The following is a 13,295-nucleotide window of genomic DNA, read 5'->3' as shown; positions in this document are numbered from 1 at the left end:
ATTTAGCATGTTATCCAATCAATTCTAGGAATTGAAGGTGGCCTAAATTTGATGCTCTTGAACAATTATTTTTTTTGCTTCCATGTTACGTGACAGGTTGAGAGATAAGTAACGTTCATTTAAAAATTTGTGTTGCATACAAAATTCTAGTTATAACTAAAAGATTGTCGTACATGATATGTTTTAACTGAACAACGGTTCTCATACTCAACTTACTACTTGGCAGGAAAGTCTTAACAATTTCTTTTCCTTCCATTAGAGATCCAAACATCTGCAAAACATAAATAGTTTGGAAAGTTAAAAGGTGGATATAATGAGTACTTCTTTATTTTTTATCAAATGATAGATTTTGTTAGATTAGATATTAGATTAGCCACTGATAGGGTTCGACCCATACCGTCATGCAAGGGCTCAACTCCTTTTTACCACTGTGGTAAATGGTCACTTGCAATATAATGAGTACTTGATTTGATGGATCAACAACTTGTAGGCAGCTTTTCATCAAGAAGAACCTGAAAGAATTACAGATTAGGCCTTAATTTAGTACCTTTATCTAATCTGCTTTTTGATTACCATATCCAGGTTAGTCTAAATTTAATTTTTTGGTTTGGCCCAAACTCTTAATGCTTCAAAACTAAGGGCAATAAACAAGCAAGCAACAATTAAACTGATAATGTCCCTACCAACCCTGAGACAGTTGACAAAGAACACATTCTGTATTTTGGAAGAGCAACTTGTATGCTACAGGTCAATCGTCATGGTCGCGTCTTGTGTCAATGATACAAGAATACGTGAAGAAAATTTAATACATAACATTGTATTATGAGCATGGGACGCTATTGTGACGGAGTATCATTGCCATATAAATCCTTGTCCTTATTTGTACCAAATAGAAAGGAACATGGTCATTATGCAAACTTACAGAGAGTAATGTCTTTTCTTTGTTCCCTCTAGTTTTCCATCAATTGGGACACGGAAGCTTGACTTCTCTAGCCCTCTCTCTCTCTCTCTCTCTGTGAAAAAATAAGGATATTGTTTTTTCTTTTTAATTTGGAGGGCATATGGCTAAATGTGGTGTCAAAATCACAACCCTCTTTGTTTCAGGTCCAAATGAGGTCAAGAGGAATGCGAAATTGAACTCTTGATTCAAAATTATAAGTGCTCTACCATAGAAGTTATCAGTCATCACGTACTTTTTAATCTGAATTTTCTACTAAACAAAATAAAAGCCCGAACTAAAAGAACAAAGAAAAAATAGTAGTTTAAAGAGAATGTTATAGAAAAAGATATGCAGTGTCAAGAGAATGTTGTAGTAAATACGATGATCCATGATGACGATGATGATGCAACTTAAGCTTTGGATCTGCTTTTTCCTTTTTTACTTCTTCATCCAATGTCATTTACTTCTTTATCCAATGTCGTTTATTTCTTTGTTCATATTGGTAGACAGATACTCTCATGCAATCAGCGACACTACATATTGAATAAGTTTTGAACATGTAACAATTATTTATTAGATAATATATCACCATTAAAACTATGCGTTAGTTGTAAGAGAGAATTTATCCCATTGATAAACATGTTTAGTAACCATTTAGTAGAATTCAAATTTTGATATTCAAATACCCATAGAAGGTTTTTCTATTTAAAAATAAAACTTACTGACATTTTTCAACAGTTGATAAGTACATATTTGTGAAAATTCTAGATAAGTAAGAGCTTAGAACATATGTAAGAGAGGTAACAATTCGGTAGCAAAGTTAAATTTGCTATGCCATGTTAAAAAACATATCTCTAATGGAGGTAGTAGCAACCCAATTAACAAATTAAAGAATTAGCAACTGACTTTGTAATCTTCTTCATGGTAGCAAATTGTGTCTCGCAATATACTTTATTCAAAATTATTGTTTGGTAAAGTGTGTGAAAATAAAATTCGGGCCTCACAATATAAGATAAAGTAATATTTTAACGTAAAAGATGAAATTTGAAGAGTTTGTTGAAGAGTGGATTGAAATGACAAATTTTGAAGGGACAATACTTGGTACTCACTAGGGAGTACCCAATATACTAACTTTGTTATGTGGAACAATTATAAAACGACATGTGTCCTTTTAACTCACAAACAACTTAACTTAAACTAGTTGCCAAAGATTCACTACTCTAATACATATCCAAACACCCTTCCCCTCCCTCATTGCCCAACCTTCCATCTCTAGTGAACTACAGTCATTATTCTAATATTCAAACACCATTCACTATTGGATACTCGAAGAGTGAAGGTTTGGCTACCAATTTTAGGGCTAGTTTGATATTGTGGGAACATGATTTTCTAGGCCTGTGCATGGGGAAAGAATGATTGGAATGCCCGAAGCCCATGGAATGTAGTCTCGTGGGATAGGCTTAGGCCTACTAAAGATATTACTTGTCTTCCAAGTAGGAAAACCCTAATTAAAGTCAAATTAGGATATCTTTGAGATTAGACAATGTAATCATGATTCTAGGAAGATTGGGTATCTTATCCTAGATTTCCTCCTAGATAGTATCCCAATTTGATAAAGATCACTTTTCCTACAAGAATTCTCAAGATCCCTATAAATATACTAGCCTGAGTATTTATTAGGAGGACATCGACATCCATCTCTATCTCTAGGGCCAATCAATGTATCTCTTTCATTTTTTTTTACTTATCTCTAAGTCTATTATTCTCTACAGGACACATATTGTCTTTGTGCCTAACAAAGGCCCTTACACCACCATCAACGCGTAGACACATCCATGGAGAACTCATCTCCCTAACGCCCCATCATAGGCTATTCGTCAATGATGGTTCATACCATTCTTTCTTAGAACTACACCCGTGGTTTGATTTTCAAAAGAAGGCACAGCCCGCAACTTTCCTAGATTGACGTTTTTTTACGTTTTGGATATTTTGAAGGTCAAGATGGCATATTTCAAGCGGACCAACACGAAAGCAAAGGCAAGTTTTGTTCCATGTGCATCAGGAAGTAAAGGCAGGTTTGGTTTCGTGCAGACCAACACCTCTTCATAAGTTCGACTCATAGACTTCTCATCTAAAGTCTACATGTAACTCAGTTCGAGTCCATCAGCACTCATACTAGGGCAAGTCATCACGCAAAACTCTAGACGCAATGTAATCATGCCTAAAGCCCAATTTGCACACTCAAATGATTTCAACGAAAAATTGACTTCGTAGGTGAATTTTGATACAAGTTGAGTTGGATATGAAAGCTAAGATGCCTAAGATCACTGTACCAAAATTTTTGCAAATCCAATATTTTCATTTTTGCGTACGAAGATAGTCGAAGCTTCATTCCCGTCAGAACTGAGCAGCTATAGGAAAACGAAGATTTCAAGGCCTTACCAATTTTTCCAAGTCACATGCCATATATTCCTGGAAGTATAGGAAGCGGAGCTACAATGTTCTTATTTTTCTTAGATTTTTCCAGAAGAAAGAATGATCTCAAATCTAGCACACAAAAAGCTGAACAGAAAGCTAGCACAAGCAATGTGTCTCAACAGCGCAAGCAACTTCCCAGATTAATCTGTACCTATTCCGAGCAAATTGGGCTTCATGCCATACATCATGGCAAAGATACGGAAGTCAGCTTTTTGAAGAATTTTGTGAAACTAAATCTTGTTTTATGTGGAAGTCATTATTCCCGTTTTACCACTAATAGCACAGGCTGGACTTTTCTTTGAATTTTGAAGTTCTTCCCTTGAACTCATATAAAATGACATACAACATGCTGCAATGACCAACGACTTCAGGATGCAAACAGTCATGATCAAGTCAACAGTTAACCGAAGGGTTTCAACGACTTCACGATACAAACAGTCATGATCAAGTCCGCTTTGATGAGCTAAAACTGAAGATCACCAGCAAAGCATTGTGTGACAACTCCACACTTGTCCTCCTCCACCACTAGCTTCTATTGAAGGCTGATCCGACGGGTGAACAATCTTGGTCCAAACCATGGTTGCGCTCCAAGATATAAGTACTTTTGTTTCTACAACTATATTCTTCAAATGGGATTCCACCTCAGTCTTGGCAGGTAATTCAACTTGTGTGGCTTCAACTTTTGTTTCTGTAACAATAGTCTTCATAGGTGATTCACCTTTAGGCTTCTCCTTTTCTTTTCCAATGACGGGGTCCAAAGTTGTTTCTTATGATGGCATGATCGAAGGACTTTCACTGTAACTCACTGCAAACTTGTATTTTATTTTCTTTTTTTTTAGTAGGCCATAGTCGAATCCTGGATCAAGCATCTGTTTCCAATCATCCCTTGTATGTACATTCCAAATGATTGTTCTCGTCGGTACCTTTTCCTCAATGACATATTGTTTTCCTTTATTGTCATCCTTTTTATCATCCTCCGCAGTTGGTGTCTTCATCTTAACTTTCATTTCAACCACATTTGGAATTGATGAGGGTTCTTTCTTATCATTCAAGTCTTTTGGAAGTTATTGCCAAAAGCATTCAAATATGAAATTGGTGAGGGTTCCATTTCAGCCACATTTGAATGACTTTCTTCTAAATCATTCAGATAATCATTGATTTTTAGAGAATTTACGCTGTTCTTTGTCTGCATCTTTAACATTTCAGCATTATGTGCATTGTTATCCTTCCACCGAATCTCTACTTTTTGTAGAAGCTTTTCAATTTCATTGTTAAGCATTTTATTTGTTTGACCAAATATCAAGCACTCTCTGTTTAATGTGTTATCATCTCACTGAAGGTTAGGTACCTCTTCTTAGCAATGCTCCTAGCATTCTTGAACTCATCAAATAGCTCTTCACTTATAATTGTATCCATGCCAATTATGTGTTTTTGGATGGTGGCATCCAGCTTGATCATTTCCTCACTGAACAGTTGGTCAAATTCTGTTTGGGCTTCATTTATGTTAATTCTAAAGTTCATAAATTTGCTGCCTGTTCTTATTCAAATTTCGTTCAACCTCTGTTGTGTCTTCTTTGTTTGGTTCGTCTTGCTTTTCGAAATAATCCTCCACTTATCAGTTTCAGCATTATTTTGCTACCCATTATTGTTCACATTTTGATGAAGTTCTGTTGTGTCTCCTCTGTTTTGTTCATGTTGCTCTTCAAAATCATCTTCCAATTTATCAGTTTTAGCGTTAGTTTTCTTCTTTTTCTTTGCGCTTTTTTTTTTTTTTTGTTTTTGCCATTTTCCCTTTGAAGATTGTTCTTGTTGTTGAGCATAAGGAACTTCAGAACCAATCTGCACATAGTAACATTAGACATTGTCAATTTGCATAAAAATGTCCAACACTTTTCTGAAAGTTGACCACACTATTTATGAAACTTAACTAAATTAAGCCACATTGTTTCTGGAACTACATTAATATAACCCACTCTATTTCTGAAAATGGATCACAATAATGCACACTTTTTATGAAACTAGATGAAATTAACCAACACTATTTATGAGACTGAACCAAAATTACTTAAACTATTTCTGAAATAGCCACACAATTTATGACATTAACCAACACTATTTATGAAATAGCCACACTATTTCTGGAACTACAACAAAATTACTTAAACTATTTTTGAAACTGAAACACAATAAACCACAACATTTTATGAAAGTGAACACAACACACAATTATTGAACAATTTTTTTTATAGAATTAGTTAACTATTTATAGATGTTATTGGTCATATGTGATAGTTTTTTGTTTGGAGATTGTTTGGTACCTCTTGTGGTATATGTTCTTTGTTTGGTTCATCTTCCTTGTTTGATTCATCATCTTCAGTATCTGCTTGCTTCCATTTATTGGCTTTATTTTTTTGTCATTGGTTCTTCAAAGGCTCTAGATGCGGTTGATCAGAAGGAATAACATCTTTAATCTGGACACAGTCATATTAGATAGTTGGCATTTCATATGCTAAATGTCATTATTTTTTTGTTGGAAAATAGGTTCAAGGTTTGATAAATATGGACTACTTCTAGAACTGCAATTTGAAACTATTTCTGGATTTCCAGTACGATAATACTTCTAAAACTGTAAAGTCTAATTATTGTGCAATGTAGAGTGAAATATATTGATTATTGGTGATTACCTTGATTTTTTTTTTTTCTCTTGGACATCCTTGATTGCTTTATATATCATGCTCGTGTTTCAGCTTGTGATTGCTAGAATCATATTTTCTCGTCCTTCTATTATCTTCACTAGATTTGGGCGAAGACATATCCAGTACAGTATGAATTAAGGAAGTGAAGTTAGTTTTGTGAAGTTTGTAAGAAACAATTCATGTTCTTTCATACTACTATTTTGATTACTTACCAAAACAGAAGTCCAGCCACTTATTGTCGGTTCTTCTCCTCCCTTCTTCTTTTTTTGTTTGTGCTTTGTCAAGCAGTTTGAACAGATAGTCTCTTACTCCTTTTGCCAAGTTGTAATTATTTATCTCCTCCAACTTCCCACAGATTTTCAGAAAACTCCATGTGATGTAAGTTCCAGAGTTTGTAAACAGGAGTGACTGAATACAGTGTGCGCATATAAGTGCAGTGGTATCTTTTGCACCCTCAGGTGTTCGGTCTTGGAGTGATTTCCCGTAGGCCTTCGTAAGATGTTTCTTTATTACGATCTTTGTATCTTTGAAGTATTTGGTGATGGGGTGGTTGTCCTTGCCAAATTTGGTGGATTTGTCAATATTCGGCAAATCAACTCCTTCGTTGTTCAATCCGAAGATTTGAACAACATCATCGCTGGAAATCCCCCTTGTTCATGATGTCCAAATTTGAAATTTGGGTTTTTGGGGTTTTAGCATTAAATGATTTTGACCAAGTCCATGTCAAACTTCTTCTTCCTTTCTGACGTAATCAAGGTCCTGTCCATGTACGTCGTCAGTCCACTCCAAAATGGTGTCTTTGCTAGTTCGTCACCGACATCTTGACGTTTTTGTAGCATAGGCTTGTATACTTCTATTAAATACTAGGTTTATTGTTTGGCTTCCCTTGTCAAAATTTGTAAATGCTACCACACATGCTCATAATTTAGAGTTAGGGTACAATGCTGATCTGGAATTACTACTGGGATTGAACTTATCAAAGAATCAGCCATCTTCACTACAAAAGGTTTGAATTATTCATTTGCATATACATGTTAAGCTTATTTTTCCAGATTCCTTTTGTTTAGTGTAGTTGTCTAGTCAGAAATTCCTTATGTTGTCCAATTGTCTAGGCAAACAAATTAAGACAGCCCATATAGGCCAATTGAATCCTTTTCTCGTGCGTGGATCTCTCACCCTTGATCTGGAAAGGTCTCTTTGCTTGCGACACGTGTCTCCTTGTTACCCTTGCCTGAAACATCCATCTCTCCCATTAAAAGGGTTTTCAAGGATTCATTTGTTCTTGGCTAGGTTATTCACATTTTAGAAAAAAAAGTGCATTTAGTTTAGAGCTACCTTAAGGTTTCAAACCGAAACCCTAAGCACAAAGGCATCTCATGCACAAATACCCAATCACTGCATATTAGTGTTGCATTGTATTCATGGTTTTGTATTAGGTTCTTGGTCTAAACCTTCAGTTTCATATCCTTCATAGACCAATCCTCTCGGATTCATGTTAGGTTCTTCTTCAACCGTTTGACTGGAGTACTTGACTAGTCATATTAATCCAGATCTCATAAGCATATCATAACATCATATCACTGATCATGTTGATCTCAGTGCCACAAGGTGACGAGCTCAGGAGGAGTTGCCAATTTGTGAAGACCGAATGAATCCATCTCGTGTAAGACAAGGTTGCACAAAGGTAAAGTTGCTCCATTGATAGGGATCTAGAAATTGAGCTTGTGTGGTCTTTGTATGAACCTTTGTTTACACTAGGGGATTGGACTAAATGGGAGTCTCTGGTTTTTTAACCCAAAGGTGGGTTTTTCCAGCAAAAAACTTCCTTATGTTCAATACTTTACAAAGCTTCCTTTATCACCTTTGTTGAAGTTAAATATTTTAGGGTTTGCTACTATTGTCACTTTTTTAACCAAGTGAACTTAACTCAAGTACTAAGACTAAAACTTATTTGAAGTTCACTTCGTTAAGTTTTAACCTTTTAAGTTTGTTTGGTTTATATGCTTGTGGGCTTCTAACAATCTATACTCAGTTGACTAGTATGGTTGACTAGTCAACACCGCTGGTTCAAAGTTTTTTTTTTTTTTTTTTTTTTTTTTTTTTGTAAGGTATTCCACCTGGTACCAATTTCAACTTACATTGCACCTGCAAACCCGGTCATGTTGCATCTATACTAGAGGTATTCCTTCTTCTTTTTAACTTCTTTTTTCTTGGTTGTACTCTTCTAAGTGTTTTTGTTTTTTCCATCTGCAACAATGAGAAATTGTTAGGACACTATTTCTTGAACCGTAACAAAATAACACATGTTATTTCTGGAACTACGCTAAATAAAGTCACACTATTTATGAAATGAACCAAAATAACCCACAATGTGCCTGGAATGTAAGAAAATAACCTCTATTTGTGGAATGTACAAAAAAACTCACAGTATTTATGAAAGGGGAGCAAAATATTTAGGGAAGTGTTATTGGCACTCCAAAAATCTCATTCTACACTCCTCAAAAGTGTATTTTTCTTTTCTAATATAGAAAGTTTGGAATGTAGAATGAGATTTTTGGAGTACTAATAACAATTCCCAATATTTAACCCACACTGTTTATGAAATATCCAACACTATTTATAAGGAAAGGGAGCAAAACCAAACCAAAACAACCCACATTGTTTATGAAAGGGAGCAAAATCAACATTAGTCCATGAACTACAACAAAATATCCCACACTTTTTATGATCATGAATTAACATAATGCCCACTATTTCTCGAGCTAGAACAAAAAACCAATAGTATTTCTGGAATTACAGCATAATAACCCATATTATTTTGTGAACTTGATAAAAAACAACATCCTAATATTTATGATACATAACAAAATAGACATTATTTCTAGATCTAGAACAATATAACCCACATTGTTTATGAAATATCCCACACTACTTATATGGAAAGGGAGTAAAACTGAACCAAAACAACCCACATTGTTTATAAAAGGGAGCTAACTCAACATTAACAAAATATTCCACGCTTTTAATGAACATGAATTAACATAAAGCACACTATTTCTCGATCTAGCACAAAAAACCTATATTTCTAGAATTACAGCATGATAACCCGTACTATTTTGTGAAAAATAACTCCCAATATTTTTGATAGCTAACAAAATAAAGACTATTTCTAGATCTAGAACAATATAAACCACACTATTCATGAAATATCCCACACTATTTATATGGAAAGTGAGCAAAATCGAACAATATTTATGGAATAAAGCATAATAACTCGCACTATTTTGTGAAATTGATATAAAAAAATAAAATAAAAAAATAACCCCCAATGTTTATGAGATGTAACAAAATAAACACTTATCGATCTAGAACAATGTAACCGACACTAATTGTGGATTTGAACCAAAAATAAAACACAATATTGCTTGAACGATCCCAAAGTTATACATGAAACTTAAGAAAAGTAGGAAACATACAGAATTTCAGTTTCGAAAAAAAATTAGTTATCAAACTGTAGTAAAAAGAAAATTAATTGTTTCTTTGTGTTTTCTAAGGAAGAATTGAAAGGTTTATGGAATCACGAACATGCAAACATACACATTACTGTATTTTCAAAGTGAGAATTTAACAAGGATGTGAGTTTAGTACCACTTGTTCGTCTAGAATTTGTTATTTTTCTAAGATTTTGATTGCAGATTCTTCTGCCATTGTGCGTAGATTCTTGTTTAAAAATTTGAATCGAAGTTGAAATTGGATTTAGTTAGATTAGGTTTTGCGGAATGGATTTGTGGTTTTGGAATTCGAATTTTCTACTTGCTGCTTGTAGAAAATGGTTGGTGTTTTATCATTAATGGCGATGGAGGGACTGATTGAATTTTGTAATTGTCATTCTGGCTAACAGGCTTGGGTTAGCTTTGTTAGGGTAATTTTGGAATAACAATTTTTATGCAGGTTGGGCTTTTTATTGAACCTCGTGTTTTTAGGTTTTGTAGGGTCCAACATATTGATAATGTGTCCTTATGATTAAAACTTAATCCCTTTTACTAAATAAAAGTTTATGGTGGTTTTTTGTTAAATGAAAGTTAGTTCAAGCTTTTTTCATTAAACCTCTCTTAGTAATTTGGAAGACTGACTCTTTGGCAGCAACTAAGAGATCGTTATCGCTAATGCAGGTGCAATAAGGTGCGGTGTAAATTTGTGTTTTTGACATTTTGGTTTTGGGGTAGAGAATAAACCGATAGGTATTTTTGGGTCCTTTGTTAGGCAGCGGCTGTATGAAATGAGCGTACAGAGTTGGAAAATCAAAGACTGAGATGAGATGTGTTGGAATATGCAAGAAAATCCACAAACGCTTTATCATTTGTGATCATTCAGACTAACAACTTAGAAAGAAAAATCCCCATCACATTATATACAAGCACGGCATACATTTTTGTCACACCACCAAATAGATCGACGTCATCGCATTACATTTGATACACACCTACTTATTGCATTAATTATAATGCTCATGTAATAATAAACTTATTTAACAAACAAACTTATTCCAAATGACCTATTTGGCTTTCTAAATGAAAAGTGCATTAGATCCCACATGCCCACTGTAAGGTATAGGTATAACCTTCAAAGGGACAGATTTTCTCAGTGTTATTCCCATCCTTTCAGTCATGTCAATGTTCTCTGGTTTAAGCCCGCTCGGCAAAACCCAATCAAACGAGTGTAAGAGCGACCCTAGAGCCAAAGGGAGTACCCTAGAGACTAGTGGCACTGCAGGGCATATCCGACGACCAGAACCAAACGGTATGAACTCAAAATTGTGTCCTTTATAATCGACCATGTCGGGCTTCAAGAACCTCCCCGGCTTGTAAAGCAAAGGGTCTTCCCATGTCTTTGGGTCATGTCCAATGGCCCAAGCATTCACTAGAATTTGAGTGTCTTTCGGAATGTGGTGCCCTAGCATTTTGCAGGACTCCATGGCTATGAGTGGAACTAAGAAAGGGAGAGGCGGGTGGAGTCTTAGGGTTTCTTTGATGACTGCTTCCAGGTATGGGAGATTTTCAATGTCTTTCTCTTGAAGCTTGTTGCCTGGAGATATGGTGCTTCTTAGCTCGGCTTGAGCTTTCTTTAGGGCTTTGAGGCTCGTTAGAAGCTCAGCCATTGCCCACTCTAAGGTGCTTGTAGTTGTGTCAGTTCCAGCAGTAAACATCTCCTGAAATAATATCAAATTATTTTCACAGAAATTGAGCCTCAAAGTAAGAGATTCTGAATTGGAATCATCCTTCCTCATTAATTAAAACAACTATTGTTAAGGCACATGAGCGCATACCTGTGTAGGAACAAATTATAGTGCCGAAACACTATCACATAATGTACATAACTAATCTATTTCATACACGTAACATGCATGAACAACATATTTACCCTTAGTATATAATATTAATAATAAATTAATCAACATCTTATAGCATTGATGCATCGGTTAGTACCACTTCGCTTATAGTACTCTTATTTTATTTTTTTATTAAAAAAAAGAGATAACTAGTAGTAAGCTACGGTTATCCACCCCTTCCAAATTGCAATACACACATAGAAAGGGACTTACAAAGACAGTGACGTTGATGGTTCTTGGAGAAGTGAACCTAGAGGCCTCATCAACTCCATCACCACGGTACTCCAAAAGCACATTCAAAAAGTCTTCGCTTTCTCTATGCCATCACATCCACCATTCTCCGTGCTCTCCATTCTTTCTTTGATAAACTCACCTGCAATTTCAAAGGCCTTTTCCACGTGGAATTGGGTGTTTCTCCTAATGCCTTGCGGGTCAAGCCACCGCAAAATTGGAAAGAAATCTGCCATATTAGGTTTCCCAGCCAACTCCATAACTTTACCTGCATGGTAAAAAAACATAGACCCTCTCCGACTTTGGGTCCAATAGATCTTTGGAAAAGATGAGGTTCCCGATCAGATTAAAGGCCATCAAGAAAATGAACCTGCCCAGATCAATGCCATCAGTACTGGCACTAATTTCTGACGACGTCCTACTAGAGGCGTCCATTATGAATTGGAGCATTCCATCGATACACTTTCCACGAACACCGCGCATGACATCGAGACGACTTTTCACAAAAAACTTTGTCGTGCACAAGCGCCTCAACATGCGCCAGTGTGGGCCATACTGGGCCGTGATCAGTGAGCCCTCGTTGCCATAGTCGCCCTTCATTGCCTCGTAAATTTTTCGACTGGCTAGGGCCACATCGTGGTTCTTGAACATTTCACGGGCCACTTGGCTCGACTAGATCACCACGGTGCTCATGGATCCTAGCCAGAGTGTCATAATAGGGTCGTGGTTGCGACCCAACACAGCTAATGACTCGTGGGGTGGACCCAGACCCAGTTGAAATATGTTGCCCACCACAGGCCACAGTCTCGGCCCAGGTGGAAGCTGTCCGGCAACATCCTCTGAACGCCACTGTCGGAGCTGGCTTACCAATAATAATATTGCAGTTGTAACCCATATCAAAACCACCCATGTGGTTAAATCCACCACCTCGATGTGCTCCATCTTTTTCTTTGTCTTTTTCAATTGTGTGTTGGTCAGTGGGAGAATTTATATTTCAATTTTTTTGTTTTCTTTTCTTTTCCTTACACGTTATCCCAGTGAGACAGTGTTTCTGTAATGTAGTTTCTGCTTTGGTTACGTGACAAATCCAAGCAACCTACTAGCATATGAGAAAACAATGTGTAATAAAAAAATAAAAAAAAACGCAGTAGTGTCGCTGCAGAAAGCCAACGCAACACCAGAGCAACAAGACCAATGGAGAGGGGCAGAAACCTAAGTTGTAGGAACGATCTCCGCGAGCGGAGGGCAGTCACCCTTCCTTGCCCCTCTGTGGCTTCGCCATGCATGTACTTCTATAGAATGGTATTGACTATGCATGTTTATATATACATATAGATTATGCGTATACATTGATTTTCAATTACAAAGTACCATTATGATCTTTTAACAAACGATATTAGGGACGGAATAATCAAACACAAGAACTCGGATATAATGATACATGATTTTTACACTTGAACTTAAAACTCTTTATGCAAATCTTTATGAATTTATGATTGTATCACAACACATCAATGTCAATAGAAATTAAAATGATAGATTTCTTTGTTAATACAAGCGA

General features: G+C 36.0%; 1 pseudogene; it reads right to left on the bottom strand.

Annotated features, from left to right (window-relative positions):
• Positions 1–10,497: 10,497 nt before the first annotated feature.
• LOC125479979 lies at positions 10,498–12,907 on the bottom strand (annotated as a pseudogene).
• Between the last annotated feature and the right edge of the window lie 388 nt (positions 12,908–13,295).

This window comes from the organism of the source record quoted next, unplaced genomic scaffold, assembly GCF_019419815.1.
Source record: "Pyrus x bretschneideri cultivar Hongxiangsu unplaced genomic scaffold, Pyrus_bretschneideri_v1 Contig30, whole genome shotgun sequence".
NCBI classification, from domain to species: domain Eukaryota; kingdom Viridiplantae; phylum Streptophyta; class Magnoliopsida; order Rosales; family Rosaceae; genus Pyrus; species Pyrus x bretschneideri.
The sequence above is the reverse complement of the archived record's forward strand: the minus strand, read 5'-3'. Positions and strand labels throughout refer to the sequence as shown.